The 16,346-nt window shown below is 48.0% G+C and overlaps 1 long non-coding RNA gene across 1 annotated transcript; it reads right to left on the bottom strand.

Annotated features, from left to right (window-relative positions):
* Positions 1–496: 496 nt before the first annotated feature.
* Positions 497–14,867, bottom strand: LOC143820357 (uncharacterized). The gene is made up of 3 exons (XR_013225316.1): positions 14,442–14,867; positions 12,518–12,624; positions 497–3,828 (listed from the first exon to the last, which is right to left on the bottom strand). It is a non-coding gene; the product is annotated as an uncharacterized LOC143820357 (long non-coding RNA).
* Positions 14,868–16,346: the final 1,479 nt, after the last annotated feature.

Consider the following 16,346-nt stretch of genomic DNA (forward strand, 5'->3'; position numbering starts at 1 on the left):
CCTCCTGCAGTCTGCAGATTCAGTTTGGCTATTTGGGGTTTATAAAACCTTCTGGCTGCTCCATGTACAGATTTTCCTGGATTCCCCCTGTGAAAAAGTGCTGTCTTTATCTCTAGATGTTTGACCTACAACTTCTTGAGCACTGCTGTGCTCAAAACTAATCTAATTGCACTGTGTTACAGCAAGAGTGCAAAGGTTTTTATCAAAGTGTGAATGATCCATGGGGATTCAGGGTGCCACCTTTCAAGGGCTGCAATTCTTTCTCTAAGGGCGAGGACAGAGGGTGATGCAAAGAGAGAAAACCTCCCAGTGGCATGTCCTAATATGAGAGGTTCTTTAGGAAGCTATACCTACTCTGATGTTGTTTAATATCTATATTAGTCCAGAGCAGGGGTAGTCAAACTATAGCTCTCCAGATGTCCATGGACATCTGGAGGGCCACAGTTTGACTACCCCTGGTCCAGAGTTTCAGGCTTGGATGTCATGAATATGCTCATGATACCCAGATATGCCTGTTGATGGGCGTTCATCTTTCTTCACCCCCAGATTCCTTGGCAAAATGCTTGGAGGCTGTGATGGACTGGCTCAAGTACAGTTGACTGGAGTTGAATCCAGCTAATACAGAGAACCTCTGGCTTGGTTGCCCTGCCCCAAGTGAATTGGTGCTACTCCTGGTTCTTGACAATGTCCAGTTAACAACCTTGTCAACTGTCACAGGCCTGAGTGTGATCCTAGATGCCTCATTCTTTATGGAGTTCCAGGTCACAAACATTGCCTGCCAGGCATTTTACCATTTTCACCAGGCATGTCAACTAGCACCTTACCTGTCAGCATTCAACTTAGCCACAATGATCCACACAACAGACACCTCCCAGCTAGATTCTAACTCACTCTATGCAGGGCTGCCTTTGAAGATGCTCCATAAACTTCAACTGGTCCAAATGCAGCAGCATGAGTCCTAATTGGGATCCAATGGAGAGCATGTATACAATTAGTGCATTCCCAGCTGCATTGGCTCCAGATTAAAGACCAGATCAGTTCAAGTCTTGGTTATTCAAAGTCCTAAACAGTCTTGGTCTACCCATGGTACTGCCTCTCTCATTATGTCCCCTAGAGCAGTGGTCCCCAAACCTTTTATCACTGGGTACTGGTCAATGCGTGACAATTTTACTGAGGCCTGGGGGGGGGTAGTCTTTTGCCGATGGACATCGCTGTTGCCGCCTGAGCCCCTGCTCCACTTGCTTTCCTGCCAGTAACCCTGAGTACCCACCGCCCCCTGGGCGGCGCTGCCAGCAGCAGCTGTGTAGTGCCATGCCGAGGGGGAGCCCCAGCCATGGTAGCCGCTGGAGAGCAACAAAGATGAGCCGGTGGCAGAGTAGCAGGGCAGCCCCTGAGGCAGCAGCTGGGGTGAAGGACAAGGAGGAGCTGCGGCCCAGTACTGAGTCATCCATGGACTAGTACTGGTCCCCGGACCAGGGGTTGGGGACCACTGCCCTAGAGTAAAGTGACTGTAAAGTGACCAAAATCTATTTAGGATCCCCAGCCCTAAAGAAATAAAACTGTTCTTTTCAGCCTAGGCCCCAGCCTGTGGAAAGCTCAGCCTAATAAAATCAGAGCTCTGCAGGACCTCAAATAGTTCCACAGGGCTTTCAAGACAGAGCTGCATGCCTATGGCTAAAGACTGAAGATTACATCTAAATTTCGTTGGCCTCCCTGACTGAACTCACCCATTTATAATGATCAAATATTGTATTTTATAACTTGTTTTCCCCCATTTCCTGGAAATAGGAGATGAACGGAGCAGATTGGTGACATTTATTTTAAAATAATTATACTTGTATTTTAAATTTTATATGATCTGTATTGTATTTTATTGTATTTTAACTTTTGTGAGCTGCCCTGAGTCTCCAGGGAAGGGCAGCATCTTACTACAATAAATAAATAATAAATGTTCAAAACCTGGCCTCAGTTCATATATATATATGAGCCTTCGGGGAGGGCGGTATATAAATCTAAATAAATAAATAAAATAAATAAAATAAATATATCCATTTCTGGTTATCTGTCTAATTCCTTGCCTTTCTCTTTTGGTTTTTAGTCCTCAGGATTCCAGCAGTCTCTTTTGCTTCAAGGAGTATATGAAATCTTTTAAACCAGCGTCTATAGTTCTCAGCAGTCAATTTTGTAATCTCCAAATATCTGCTTGATTCAGCCATCCTTATCACAGCAATTTGGAAAAGAACAATGGGAAAAATTTAATGCTCAAGAATGAGGATCAGCTAATCAAAGATTTAAGTTCTTTTAAAACATTTAGCTTAATTTAAGATTCTGATAAACTCTAAGCCCATAAAAACTGGGTTAAATGTAAAAAAAAATTGCCTTGGAAGCACAGAACCTTTATCTTCAATCCTCTATGTTTCTCAGTCAAGGGAGAAATGCTGTTCAAATAAATTATAAAAATGATCTACCTCCAATGGTAAGAGAAAGAAATCTTACTTCCAACAATCTCACATCTTATATGACATATTTATGTAGGTACATTTAGCTTACTGTGAACAGATTAAGTTCAGAAAGGTTAACTTGCTACAGCTCCATGCCTAGGTAAGAGAGGGGAAAAGGGAGGTCACATATAAAACAAAACAAAAAGCAAGCACTGACTAAAGAGCCCAACTGCCAAGTGTACACAAGTGGGAGAATTCTTTTCAACCTTTCCCTCCCAGATCCTCTTGCATGCACAGTTACAAAAGCCTACATTTAGGGTTAAACACGTTAATATAGGGTGAGAAATCTGTCTCTAGAGCAAAATGTAGTTCAGTACATAACTAAATATAGAATCATAGAATCATAGAGTTGGAAGGGGCCATACAGGCCATCTAGTCCAACCCCCTGCTCAATGCAGGATCAGCCCAAAGCATCCCAAGGCATCCAAGAAAAGTATGTATCCAACCTTTGCTTGAAGACTGCCAGTGAGGGGGAGCTCACCACCTCCTTAGGCAGCCTATTCCACTGCTGAACTACTCTGACTGTGAATTTTTTGTCCTGATATCTAGCCTATATCGTTGTAGTTTAGACCCATTACTGCATGTCCTTTCCTCTGCAGCCAATGGGAACAGCATCCTGCCCTCCTCCAAATGACAACCTTATGGTTGTTTTAAAAAAGAAAAATGAACCTTTTAAGTCAAGGAAGGGAAGTTAAGGGGAAGGCGAGATGTTAGAGTGGCCAATTGGTGAAAGGAATGTTGGGCAAAATTTTTATGGCACTAAAGAGTTTCTTAGAGATGCTTTACAGGAAGGGAAATGATTGAGATGAACAGGAGCAAGTAATCCAAGTGCAAACCATGTACACATTTATGCCAGTACAGTAAAACAATCATGTAAGTGCTCCTGTGTTTATTTATTACTTACCGTGATGCTTGGTGGACACTTCCTAATAAAGAATTTGTATCAACCAGTATCTGGGCTGAGGAAATGTTGTAATTATTAATGAACATATCAGTTATCAGTAATGTTAAACTGTATATTTTCAGTAATGCAAATACTTGTATTTCTCATAAAGGCACTCTGTTGAGCTCTTGCTCTGAATGTTGGTATTTTGGCTTTTTAATTTGTAAAGATTGCTGCCCCGTGGGGATAATCACATAAGTCCACAGTAGAAAAGTCAGACAGAAGTCCACTGGCACATTCATTCCACCCAGAGCTTTGGTGAGTCATCAGAGTTCACTAATTCAGAAGCTGGGGAGCCAATCATTTATTCCTTGGTGATGTTTCCTTCTTCCTACTTCTTCAAGGATAATTTTTCTTGGTGACTATGAAATAGTTAGGTGGTACCTAGGAGGACAAAAGTAGATTAAAGATAAATTACATGAAATTACTTTGGAAAGACGCAGTAGTAGGTAAATGATGTCTTTGGGCCTGCAGATTTCCACTTATTGAATACTGTTGTGACAGGGCGACAAAGCTTGCCTTGGGCTCATGTAAGTTTAAAAAAATGCTAATACAAGATTTTGTTATCATTTTCTTAATTATAAAAACTTGCCCCCTTTTCATACAACATTCCCTTAAAGTACCTTAAACAATAGACAAAGACAGTAAACATTAATGCAAATAACAACAACAACAACAAAACAGAGTTCAATGCCAATAAAAATCTAGAGCAATTCATACAGCTCCAGTAACACAAAAAAACCTTTATTTATAACTGTTGTTATAATGTGATCTAGCAGTCTCTGACAGAGCCTGGGTACAAACTCATAATGGGGTTTGTTGTTGTTGTTGTTGTTAAATTGGGTATATCGCTTGTCATGAAATAAAGCTTCATTCCCAGGAATTTGTGTACACAATTTTCATCTTTGTGAGGTAAATGTTTAACTCACTCTTTAACATTCAAACTTTGACAAAATCATCTTCTGCAAATTATTTTAGTTTTCCCCCCTTCCCCATCTAGCATAAACTCAGTAACACGTGGAGGATTCAGTTGAATGTTAGCATGAGGTAGCCAGCAGATCAAAAGAGCTTTTCCAGAGGCACCAGGATTATAAATAATTAATGAATTCCCAGGGAACTTTCTGGAAACTGAAGACTTGGGATTTCCCATCAGGTGGTATGTGAGGAGTCTGATGAGCATTAAAAAAAGAAAGAAATTTTTTTTTATCCTTTGTTGTAGAGTTAGTTTATCTGTTTGATTGGCGGTGAAACAAGAGAAGAGAACTTGAAGTTGATAGGGGAAGAAGATTTAGAATGGCAACATTTAAGGAGCATGAACTACTGGAATGAAAGAACCTGGGAAACAAGAGTCCCAAATGTGTTGTGTAACACCCATCTGGCAACTTCATTGCTTATTTTATTTTCCATTTCCTCAGTAATTGTTACATCACCGGCTGCTCTACATGTACTTTCCCTTTCTATAATCAATGACTGCAAATATTCAGACTTCCATTCTGGCCATGGAGTGGAGACCACACTGGTCACCTTGTTGGATGATCTCCAGAGCCAGCTGGACAGGGGCAGTTTGGCTATCCTTGCATTATTAGATCTTTTGGCTACGTTTGACATGGTTGACATGAGCTGTTAGTCTACCACCTTGCCAGGACTGGGATTTGGGGGACAGCCTTGCAGTGGCTGATCTCCTTTCTCCAGAACTGGACATAGAGGGTAGCGGTGAGGGAAGAGCTGTCTTGCCCCTATCAACTCCCTTGTGGAGTGCTGCAGGGGGGGGATACTCTCTCCCATGCTTTTTAACATCTATATGTGCCCTCTGGCACAGACAAAAATAGAAAGTCTTGTGTCCAGAAAACAAGAAAAAAAAGTGTGACTTCAGCCCCTGTAGTGGGGCTGACAGATTTCAGTGGGTGTTATGTGGAGTAAAACTGGAGTGATGAAGTCATCTGCAGAATCCAGAAATTAGAACCAAGACCAGCTTGTTCAACTGAGTGCATGCAAACACACTTACACACACACACACAGAGAACACTGCCAGAACAGGAGAAGAGTGACAAGTGGTATTCCCCAGGAAGCCGTCCTGGGGCCTGTGTTGTTCAACATATTTATAGATTATTTGGATGAGGGATTTGAGGGGGTACTTATTACATTTGCAGACGATACTAAACTGGGAGGGTAGCAAACACAACAGAAGACAGAATCAGAATACAGGATGATCTTGATAGGCTCGAGAAGTGGGCTAAACTGAATAAAATGAAATTCAATAGGGACAAATGTAAAGTTCTGCATTGAGGTAGGAAAAACCAAATATACCAATATAAGATGGGGGAGACTTGTCTTGGCAGTAGCATGTGCGAAAAGGATCTAGGAGTCTTAGTAAACCATAAATTGAACATGAGACAGCAGTGTGACTCAGTGGCTAAAAAGGCAAATGGGATTTTGGGCTGTATCGAACGGAGTATCGTGTCCAGATCATGGGAGGTTTTACTCTGCTCTGGTTTGGCCTCACGTGTTCAGTTTTGGGCACCTCAATTGAAGAGGGATGTAGATAAACAGGAGCATGTCCAGAGGAGGGCAACAGAGATGGTAACAGGTTTGGAGACCAAGACATATGAGGAAAGGTTGGGGGAGCTTGGTCTGTTTAGCCTGGAGAGGAGATGACTGAGAGGGGATTTGATAATCATCTTCAAGTATTTAAAAGGGTGCTATGTAAAGCAGTGATCCCCAACCCGCGGGCCACAGACTGGTACCAGGCCATGAAGCCCTCGGTACAGGGCCACAGTGGGGGTGAGGGAGGCATGGGCACACCAGTGGGTGTGCTTCCCTCCCCCCTGCAGCGTGGTGCACTCGGCATGTTGTGTGGGGGAGAGGCGCGGAACTGCCGCACTCCCGGCGCAGTGAACGCTGCGCTGTGGGGGGGGGGGAGGCGGGGTTCTGGCGTGCCGGCACCCGGGCCTCCCTCCCCCTGGTCCCTGGGCCTCCCTCTCCCCCCCCCCTGGTCATCAGCCCGAAAAAGGTTGGGGACCACTGATATAGAGGATGGAGCAGAGTTGTTCTCTCTTGCCCCAGAGGGACAGACCAGAACCAGAGCGGTTTCTCAGTGGAACAGGCTTTCTCGGGAGGTGGTGGGTTCTCCATCTTTGAAAATTTTTAAGCAGAGGCTGGATAGCCATCTGACAGAGAGGCTGATTCTGTGAAGGCTTAAGGGGGTGGCAGGTTACAGTAGATGAGCAATAGGGATGTGAGTGTCCCGCATAGTGCAGGGGGTTGGACTAGATGAGGTACCTTCCAACTCTATGATTCTAGATGCCTGAGTGGCCTGTTTTACCATAGCCCTAGTTTGGAGGCCTGACATTTCTCCAATTTGCTACTTTTATGTACATTATGGTTTCATTGAACTGAAAATCTCTAGAGCTGCTTTCCCATAGACTATAATGTGGAGCTAGAATGCCGAACCTGGGGAGGAATATGCAGATGACATTCCTAGAGGAAGATAGACACATGTTCCTTCTGTTACCCAGACTGCTTATTAATATTAGTGGGGGAAGTTAGCTTAGTTAGCTTAGTTAGCTTAGGATAGCCAAAATCTTTTACCTGTGTATATGGGAATCCAGTTCCTGGATTCCCTTGAAATAGGAAACCTTGAAATAAGCAGACCTGCTTTGTATTTTGTTAAGTAACACAGACAGAAAAACACACACACACACACACTAAGTTCTACAGGGGGGGGGAAGTTAGCTAAACATGGAAATAAATATATACTGGAGAAGGATGAGTTCAGGAAAGCAAAGACATGAGACTAGCAACATGTCTGGAAAGGGATGCCAGGTGTAGAGAGATCACACCATATTGAGAGAGAGAGAGCCCTGGCTCTGACAGTTAAGGGGTTTGAAATTGCTGGGCCAGCCCACAGATGGGCCTGCAGAGTATTACTGCATGATGCAGTTATAGGCAAATCTGATAGGTGAGTTGGCACATGAGGTAACTGGAGTGGGAGGTTTAGGATCAGATCGAACATGACCTTGGTTGAACATATTCCGAAGAGATTAAATGTATCCGTGGCTTGGAATCCAGGGAATGTGGTTATCAATTCTCTGCCTAAATCCATTTAATGGCCCATATTATCAAACCAGGAAAGGTTCCAGGATAACACAAAATGGATTGTTAATGCAAGGGAGATTCTGCTAGACAAAATAAACAGCTTGAGGTAAGGAGACAAGACTGGATAGACAAACAAAAGAGATTCCAGTTAGTTCCTGATGTGATATTAGCATTAGCATTCGGGGGACCATGACTGGAAGGGTTACTTTTCATAATGTGCTCATTTTAGCTAAGTCAGTTGGGCAAGTTCTGAGAAGGAAGAGAAAGAAAGAGAAAATATGTTTGATTCTGGTCAAGAGGGAATGTTGATATACTGAACGATAGACAGCTTGGGGTGAGAAGACAGGACATGTAGTGAACAAAAGAAAGTATGGTTAGCCACTCCCTTCTCTAGACTGTCTGATGGTTCTGTCTGGGAGGGGCAATGGTCAATTTAACTGCCCATTTAGCTTAAGGCTGTTGGAATAGCCTAAAGAAATGGAGGCAAAAGGAATTTTTCATCTTCTAGCAATTTTAGACAAGATGAAGTCCAGTCTGAACTCCTTGATCAAGAAATGAATTCAATGACTTTCCATATAAAGCGGCTGTTCATCTGATTCCTATGTACACCAGTCTGCACAGTGCCCAATATGTGTCAGACATATGGAGGTGCCTTCTCAAAGACTGCCTTCTATAACGGGGGCTCTTGCCAGGGTAACACAACACACCAGTATACTTTCTTTAAGTATTAACAGACTCTAGCCTCTGTCTAAACACATTCATTTTGAAACCCTTCTGGTTTTAAAAGGCAGTCTCTAACCATACAAGACCAGCAATCTCTCCACTCTTCAGAGTTCTCTCCCTGTAATTGGATAGAGAAATTATTGTCTCTCTAGAAGATCTGTCCCCTTTTCTTGGCCTGAATGGGGGTCTCTGTCTAACTGCCCACTCTTCCTAGCCAGCCTCCCCAGTACTCCATGTGTATTAAAATGCTCTCAGTCAGAGCTGAATTCTCCTCAGTATTCAGTTCAAAAGTCTTTCTGTGCTCAACTGATGCTACACAATCATATTCCTTGGAGCAGCCTGTCGCTCAAGGCTCTCTGGCTCTGTAAGAGCCATTCTTACTCCAAGGAGGTCAGGGCTGCCTATATGGTTCTTCCAGATCCTTACAACAACACTGTAAATTAGATTAGGCTAAGGCAGAATAGTTGAGCCAAAGTCTCCAATAAACTGCACATCAAATAGGGCCTTGAACCATGGCCTTCTCAGGGCCAGTCCAACTCTCTATTATACCCTTCAAATGTGGCCAGTGAAATAATGTGACTTTGTTTCTGTTTTGTAAAGTATCCAGCTGAATTATCTATAGTTCTTCTATGCATCCTTGTGGAGACCACTCCAGGGTAGCTGCATAATCTTTTCCCCAGACTTCATCAATTTGATTTCATCCAAATTCAGATAGTCAGACCTGAATTTCCTGGAGCTGAAGGGGTTTAGACACAGCAATTACTGACCAAAGATTTCCCACAATTGCTGAGCTTAGGCCCTCCCCCCCCCTTTTTTAATTTTACCTTCACTTTAGGTTCATTTTTACAAGGCTGGCAAGATCAGCTTTTTGTGGAGTCCCTTAACCTGTGGTATCCAAAGGATGCCAGGGACCACCTGATTGCCTAGATTCTAGATGTCCACCTCTCCAGTTCCCACCCAATCACAGGAGCGCAACAGCAACCGCAGCTTGCCTTGATTTTTTTAAAACTTCATTTTATGTTAGGATTTGACTGGCTACCCGAGACCCATAAATCTCAAACAGCGAGGCAGTCCTCAGAGTAGATTGTGGTGATATTGCCAGAGGGAGTTGTGAAATCACTGAGGATTTGTGCAAAGCAAACATAGCCGTGTTAACATGTCAGTTATATAGAAATTCATATATGATTTTATTTTATTTTTTTATAAAAATGACTTCCTCTTCGCTGCCTTTAACGTTTGGTAACTGAGCCTATGATCCAGGATTCAGGGTCCCTGGAGACCAGCAGGGGTGGTTTTCTGATGGCGTCGATTTTCCACTGGAAGAGGTTCTCCCCGCAGCAGGAAACAAGTCCCCTTGGAGCAATAGAAGTTGTTTTCTTCCCAGCTGTATTTTGGTGTGTACCGCTTCAACTCACCAGGACGGGGTCTCTGCTCTGGCCCAAGGGCATCTCTTGACTGCTCCAGAAAGAGCTCCGAAGAGCAAGCAGCTTGGCCAGGGATCCTGCCAGCGTTGGGAGAGTGAACAAAACCCCTGCCCTCCCCAGCTGCTTTGATAATGTGCCTGGATTTCGACCAGCAACGGGCTTTCTGAGTAGTCTAAAGGCCCCTCCTGCCCATGCCAGCTCGCCCCTCCTTCAGATCCCTCTGTTGAACAACCCCCTGTGGCTGCTGGTGATCCCCCCCCCCCCGCCCTCACCCCCAGGGTCAACTTCATGCGCTTTTGCCAGGCTTCCCCCATCCCCGTGGACTCTTCCCCACTTCTTCCTTTTGTCGTGGGCGCCTAAACTCATCACAGGCAGGGCGCTGGCTGGTGGCGCGCCCCAAGGACGAAACTAAGCGACGCCGACTGGGGCCGGATCAGAATCGGGGGGACTCACCGCCACCCTCCCAACTCCTGAGCTCCTCTCCAGCCAGTGACGGCGGATGCAAGGGCCGCGCGCCTCTTTGGGTTATGGTCGGCCGAGGGGATCTGCCGCAGGGAAAGCCTTCCTCGCCGCGCCTTCCCTCTCGCAGGCGCCCGCGGCTGCACCGCTGAAGCGACGGACGCCGCTGCCCACTGGCTCCTGCCGGGACCAGGCGGCCCCTCGACCCTGCTGCACATGCTCAGTGGCGCGCCTCTCTTTCCTATGGGCACGAGCAGCTTCCTGGGCACACCCGGGAAACCCGTAGGAAGCGGAGTGCGCCCGGGGGCGAGCGAAGAAAGAAAGAAAGAAAGAAAGAAAGAAAGAAAGAAAGAAAGAAAGAAAGAAAGAAAGAAAGAAAGAAAGAAAGAAAGAAAGAAAGAAAGAAAGAAAGAAAGAAAGAAAGAAAGAAAGAAAGCTGGAAATATAGAGAAAAAAGCTGGCGCCTAAATGTGCCAGACAAGCTCGTCTCCTGAAACGTCGGTGTTTTTGTTTGTTTGTTTGCATCTCCAACGGGCCTGCTGCTTAGCGATATTTTGGCTGCTTCTAATAAAAAGCAGGGTGCGACTTTTGTTCCGGGGCTCCTCCAATCCGACCCCCTTGCTTTCCGGTTCTAGTGCGAAGAAGTGGCCGGACGGCAGTGCTCGCGGCTGCCCCGGCTTGTGCCTTCCTGCATCCTGGCCGAGCCCTTCCCTGGGAACCGGCGAATTGCCCGACCTGCTTGGGAGGTCTCCTGGGCGCAACGGGCGTGAAATGGACCGGGTCTGGGCAGCTGCGCTCTCGTGTTACCGCGGGTGCTTCGAGACTGGGGGACGAGGAAACACAGAAGCACACACACACCCCCCTCTACACACGGGCACACACTGAAGCGACACAAGCACCCACGGGCTCAGCCTGGGTGTGTCTGTGGTGTGGGGACTGTAGCAGGGAGTAGATTCCACACTTAGATCCGGATCAAAACACTCCGGCCTTCCCTTTATCTTAAAGACAGAGAGAAGTGGCCCGATTCCGAATCGCGACCCACACTGAGTATATCCTGCTTAAAGGCGCCTGTATTTCGGGAAAGGTACAGGGTTGGAGGTCAGTAGGGCGGCCCGTGTGCCTGCCGCGCCCATCCAGGTGGCTAGCCTAAGGGCAGGCACACCGGTGCGTGGCTCAGGGGTTGCCCGTCCTGGTCTGGGATCCGGCTGTGCCCGACTAGGCCGCTGCTTGGGCCTCTTGCCTTCCGACAGCGGGACTCTCAGAGGACTCGATCCCTCAGGAGGTTGTCCTGTGCAAAAGCAGCCACCCAGTTCCCATTGATTCCCCTGGCCTTGCCCAATTTATATTTCCCACGGGTTGAGACTGAGCAAGGCTTGGAGGGAAGCTTGCAGTCCGATGAAGACGGGACTTCCTCACCACGCTGAGTGACCCCCACCCATTCGGGGAGTGGGACCCTCATGGGACCCCAGCCTCCAAAGGAGAGGCAAGGCAGAAAGAGCGCGAGGCACAGGCCACGAAAGCGCAGGGGGGTCTGCACTTCCAACATCACTTCACTGTGTGTGTGTGTTTTTCGGGGGGGGTATGCCCCCCCCAACACCTTGCAGTCCCCGGGGAAGAAAGACGTCAGGAGCAACTGCTGGCTTTGTTAAGGTGTGGGAGACTCCCGTTCTTTTTTCTAATGCCCCGAATAGATTAATGTGGCAAATCCAGGCATTGAGTATGGGTTGCTCATACTCCCGAGAATTTACATGTGGCTGATTCTGTGTTGTGGGATTGGGGAGAGGGGAGCGAGAGTAGTGGTCTGAAGTGAAAAACAACAACTGAGAAACAGGGAGGCCACCAAAATAAAGTCCTAGAAAGGCGACCTGTGTGTGCGTGTGAGAGAGAGAGAGCGAAAGAAAGAAAGAAAGAAAGAAAGAAAGAAAGAAAGAAAGAAAGAAAGAAATTTTCTTCCATAATAAATCCAATGGAACTTTAGAAGGAGAAGGTAGCTTAATCATGATGGGATAAACCAGGAAGGTGATCTTCTGCAGACGGAGTTTCTTGTTGAGGGATAATTCTAAAGATGCCAGAATCCAGTCCGCCAATCAACCCGGTACACTCAAGCTCCGATGTCCACATGTCCACAATCGCTTTTTCCTGGTATGTTTTTCAACCGCTTACCTGCAGGTCCTATGGCTCAGGGGGAGAAAAAATTCTCTCTCTCTCTCTCTCTCTCTCACCCCCACCCACACACAAACCCCTTTAGGGGGCAAGGAGTAGGTCATATGTCTTGGATTGTGGCAGCGAGGGAACCTGAGGCTCCCCTAGGCTAAACCCTCACCACAGAACCCCTGGAAAGATAGGTCAAGCATATCTCCGACAATTCTCACCTGAAGTCATTATATTAAAGGTGTAAAACTTCAGAGGTTTTGCGAACTTCTGTGTTCTTGTCTGATTCAACTCTGGGAAGGTTACCAGAGGCCTCCAGTTTGTAAGCCTGATTCATAAATTAATAAACATTATTAGTTCTGTTATATGAGTCTCAGCGATGGCTTTCTGAAAGAGAAAGTGGAAGTTAAATTTCAATTTAGATCCAGTCTTGGAACTCTATAGCAGCTACAACCCGTGCAAAGATTTTCCTAACTTCTTGCTCCCTTTCCCCCGGGACCTGGAGGAGGGAGCTCCTATTTAATCCGAACACACAAAAACAGAAGTCAGCTAGAAGGAGGAATGAGCCAGCTTCGAATAAACGCCTCTCATGTAAAATGGAACCGTCATACACAATTAGTTTTCGAGGTTTGTTTAATAAATTACCCTAATTACCAACAGTAAAACAATAAAAGAATTATTAAAATTGGCCATGAGAGTTTTAAAAAGCAAGCACACACACACAAGGTTGTAATTTTTTTCTCTCTAAAGGAACTCTGGTTAAATAAGTGAAAATTAACAGCGGTGGTGGTTGGGGGGGGGGTGCGTGGGGGAGATTTTATTTCCATCCCATAAAACGAAACCCATCCATGTACTCGGGTCCCTTCCCTCCCTGAAGCCGCTGAAGCCTCAAATAATACTGGTCAAAGTTCAGGGCTTCTTCCCACCTCACTCATTTCAAGGGAAGGGCCCTTCCTTCTGCCTTTGGAATCAAGGCACCCAGCACCTCTTTTGACAGACGCCTGCGAACCCACAGCCGACTCGGTGTATCAGTCCTGGGAGCCTGAAAGACGGAGACCATTCATTCCCCTTGTCACAGAAAGCACACCGAGGCGTAAAAGGCCCCAAAGACCCTAAAGGAGCTGATCCTGCTGAAGGCAAGTTGTAGGGTGGGGGCCCTGATCCTTTCCCTCTCACCCGTTCCTTCAACTCCGTTTCCAAACTCGCTATGCTGGAGAATTTGGCTAAACGGAGTTGAAGGAACGGGTGAGAGGGAAAGGATCAGGGCCCCCACCCTACAACTGCCCGTCCGCCCTTAACTCCTTGTCAATCGGCACACCGCTGCGTCCCTGGCGCTCTACGCCGGCTGGCTCAAGAGGACTAGAACCTCCTTCGACTTTGGACATTCGAGCGGAAATCCTCCCCTCCCCTCCCCTCCCCCCCTCCTCTGCGTTGGCGAAGGCTCAAATCGCAAATCTTGGGAGCCCCCAACCATCAAGGGGTTGCTTTGTTTTCGGCCTTTCCTCTATAGCTCGAAGCGGATTCGTAAAGCAGCCGCTTCCCCGGAGACCTCAAAGGCAGCCGCTTAACCCTGAACGGGGCTCTTCGGCCACCAGCGCCCCGCCGCCGCCGCGCGTATTCCTTTCCTGACGACGCGGGGCAGGAGGCCGGCCGAAGATCTAAGCGCGGGCCAGCGACGCGGCCTTTTCGCCCGGCCGAGGCACCCTTGTGGACGGCAGCGCTCCCGGCTGGGAGTGAGACGTCACCCTTTTTCGGAGCCAGCGAGAGAGGAGGCGAAGAGCGCGGGAAGAGATCGCGGCCGAGGGCCCAGCTGGTGCCGTGGAGAGCCGACGGGGCAGGCACGAGGCGAAGCGGAACCGCCGGGGAGTCCCGAGAGAGTCTGGTCCGGCCCCGGGAGAACAAAGGGAGCAGCCGTGGAAATCAAAGGGGCCTTGAGCGCCGCTGGCAGAGGCCGCCGTCTAGCTTCCTTTGGGGCTGGATTAGCAGCCCCTAAAAAGCTCCAGACAAGCCCCCCTCCCCGTTCCTCCTGACAAGGAGGGGCATCTTGAATTGCAGAATCTTCGGGACCCCCACCCGAGAACCCCCGTCGCCTCCCGGCCATGTCCGGCACCTCCAAGGTCCCCCCTGGCGTCCGGAACGCGCTACCTGATCTCCGCGGGGGCGCCTCCGCCCCGTCGCCTCCTGCCTCTTCCCGCCGCAGGTTGCCGGAGGTTTCCAGGCGGGGCGCGGAGAAAGAGCGCCGGGGGAAAGACCCCCCTTTCGGCGTGGTCGTCGTCGGTGCCAGCGGGTCGGGAGCCCGTAGACAGCGAGGGCGGGCGGGACGGCGGGGCCCTTTCATCTCTGCGGCTCCCGGGCAGTGGGGGGCGCAAGAAGACAACAGTTCGCAGCAGCCTTTGTGCGGAATCGAAGGCGGCGGCGGCGGCCACGTGGAGGGAAACGGGGCGGCTCCCCTGGCGGAGCGGGAGAGAGTGTGTGGGGGGAGCAACCAGAGGGCTCCGCCTCCCTTCCCTTTCGCCTCCGGGGAGCCTCGCGGATGCCGCTGCCCAGAAGGGGCTTTTTCTGCCGCCCGCAAGCCTCGGGTATCCTGCGTCCCTGTGAGCCTTGGCGGGTGGGAGAACGCAGAGGGCGGCAAGGTCCGCAATTCCGGTCGGTATGCCGGGGGGGGGGGGGAGCCGGCCGGTTCCCTTCGTGGGCACGGGTCGGAAGTCACACCAGTTCGTCGGAAAAGAGATCGGGTGCGGGGTCAAATGCTACTAGAATCCCTGACCCGGAGGCGCCTTCCTCTATTAGCAATCTGCAAAGGTAAAGGGGAGAAGGGGGACCACTCCCTGAGGGCTGCCTACTGGGAAGACTGGGCTTGCCCCCCGGTTTGAAGGGCAGGCTGCTGGCTCAGAACAAGTCCTCGAAGCAAGCCCCAGTTACTCGCTTTTCCTGCAGTCTATAATTATGGAGCACCCTTTTCCACCCTCTCCGAGAAAAGTTGGGTTTCCAACCCCTAGCTCTGTGTCAGAGAGATTTATGACATGGCCATAAGAATTGGCAGGGGCTCATGGGAATTGTAGTCCATGGACATCTGGAGGGCCACATTTTGACTACCCCTGAGCTAGAGGATCCAAACTCAAAGTCTCTTTATAGAAAGCACTGCATTCTTTCACAAACCATCTTTTTCTTTGAGAAGAAATGCATGGCAAATACTGGCAGGGGCTCATGGGAATTGTAGTCTATGGACATCTGGAGGGTCGCAGTTTGACTACCCCTCCTTCCAGCCTCCTTCCACCGCAGGATTCATTGGGGGGGGGGTTCTATCCATATAACATGCCGACTGGTACATTTTGGACTGGAGGCAAGCACTCCTCCCCCTCCATCAGTAACCAGTATTATTTTTTCAGTAGAAGATTTGTAATTATCTGTTCAGTTATTAGACCTGTCCCCTAGGGATTTATCCAATTGTTCCACAAAGTTACCAGATTTTGTAGTAGTAATGCGGCGTTTCTCAAACTGGTGGTGAGAATCCTAAGGAGAGTCTGAATGAGTTCCTCTCACACCCATCCAACTAGCAATGAAGACAGAGTCACCATCCTTTTCTAGGAATGCAGGCAGGGACCTTCCACCTCCGGGAAAGGGACCAAATCAGCTCCCCCTCTATCAAAGCTCTGGTAATGTCAACACCACCTGTGGTAGCCAAATGGGCTTGCCCTTCATTGGTATGATTCATTTTACTTCTAAATCCTTTTGGAGCAATATCTAGAAAATGTGCTGATTGGTTGCCAGGATACAACTCAGCTCTAAAAGCTAATTAGTCCTGTGCTATGAAGGAAATGCAGTCGTACCGTAGTCCATCATGGTCACTTCAGGTTTCAGATTCAGCTTCTAACCCTCTTTTCCAATACAAAGGATTTCACTATAGAGACAGTCATATTGTGTTTATAGAAAATGACAGTCAATGGCGGGTGTCAACCAAATATCTGATGCTTATTTTTTATGTGACACTAGTTCTTTTCTCTTCCTATGAGCAGCGCTTGAAAATTTTCCTGGCGTCCTTCCCATCTG

The sequence above is a fragment of the Paroedura picta genome, chromosome 11 (genome assembly GCF_049243985.1).
Source record: "Paroedura picta isolate Pp20150507F chromosome 11, Ppicta_v3.0, whole genome shotgun sequence".
NCBI lineage: Eukaryota > Metazoa > Chordata > Lepidosauria > Squamata > Gekkonidae > Paroedura > Paroedura picta.